At 32.2% G+C, this 1,483-nt stretch overlaps 1 pseudogene; it reads left to right on the forward strand.

The window, feature by feature from the left end:
- LOC105308911 overlaps positions 1–1,483 on the forward strand; it is a 15,385-nt pseudogene that overhangs the window by 12,670 nt on the left and 1,232 nt on the right.

The raw sequence follows: 1,483 nt of genomic DNA on the forward strand, positions 1-1,483 counted from the left end.
TATTGTTTCAAATGCAAAAAAAAAAAAAAAATCCGCAATGTTAAGTATGGGTACATAGAAAATTGAAGTAAGTAAAATCAATGACAAAGTTTCAAGATGAAACCCAGTAGGATAGAAGATAAGTTTAAATGTGTAGGACAAAGAATAAGAAATATATGTATTTACATAATAATATGTCTTATCATTGACAATAAGTCTAGGATTGTTATGTAACTATCCCAGTAAAAAAGACAAGAGTCCCTGATTGCAAAAACTCACTTTCACATAGGAAGTGCTAAAATGGAAGTAACAATTATTTGTTATGGGAGCACAAATGAGGACCAGTTAACATAGACAGGAGTTTCAAAAGACTTTCCAGTAGAAGTGCTGCTGAAAGTGAAATTCACAAATGTTAGTTGTATCTGATACTTTGGGAGACTGGGAAGTAAAGATGGTTATGTGGGAGGAGAAGGAGAGGATTGTTTTTTCAGACAGATAATCAATGTGCAGTGCTTACTACAAGAACTATCACACAGTAAATTATCTACAAGTAGAATTCATTCTTATTACTATAAGGAACATGGAGTAGAAAGATAGACATAGGCATAACACAGTGCATAAGCCTCACTTGTGATTTCGTGGTTTCGAATTCATATCACATGAATCACCTATAAGAATCCAGAAAAAAAAAGCCGCCATATATGAAGTACATACCATGCATCAGATTTTATTATAAATATACCATCTTTTCTAATCATTTTAGCTGCATAAGATAGATACTATCATTATCTCCTGATTTTACAGATAAAGGAACTGAAGGCCTGACAGGATGGAAATCTTGCCAAAGGTCATACAGACATAGGCAGAAAGGCAGGTAGTTAACAATAGAGATCTTGCTACAGAAGATCTGCTCTTAATCTCCATAGTGCTGCCACTACGGCTAAGACTGAGAGAGACAACAGAAACATACGCTTGGAGAATATATTTAGTATTTTAAATTTGACTTTGAACTTAGTAATACTGATAGAAAGGTTTTAGAGTTTCCATACCTTAAATAGAATGAAAGCATAAAAGACATATTTTCTTTTTTTTTTCCCCCAGATGTACATCCTTGGGCCAAACATTTCATATGTGACAACTAAACTGTGCATTAAAATACTCTCTGTATTGTACATCCAGTGGATATCGAGTGTAAATTACACACTAGGAGAAAAACATAAGGAGAGTTAGAAGAGTCATCCAACAATGTTTAAGTTACATGTTAAAAAATAAAACAAAACAACATAGAGACATTTGATTATAATGGTAAATGTGATCAGATACAACTTACAGTGATCAACAGAGCTTGTGCATGAAGCTCAGATTAGTTGTGACATATTTACATTTTATCATGACCAAATCTTCATAGAAAGACATGAAATAAATTATTAAACTTAAATATTCACCTTTGAAAAAAGAAATCTTAGACATAAGAACAAATCATAATTTGTGTTGAATCATAACA

This window comes from Pteropus vampyrus, unplaced genomic scaffold (assembly GCF_000151845.1).
Source record: "Pteropus vampyrus isolate Shadow unplaced genomic scaffold, Pvam_2.0 Scaffold638, whole genome shotgun sequence".
Classification (NCBI taxonomy): Eukaryota; Metazoa; Chordata; class Mammalia; order Chiroptera; family Pteropodidae; genus Pteropus; species Pteropus vampyrus.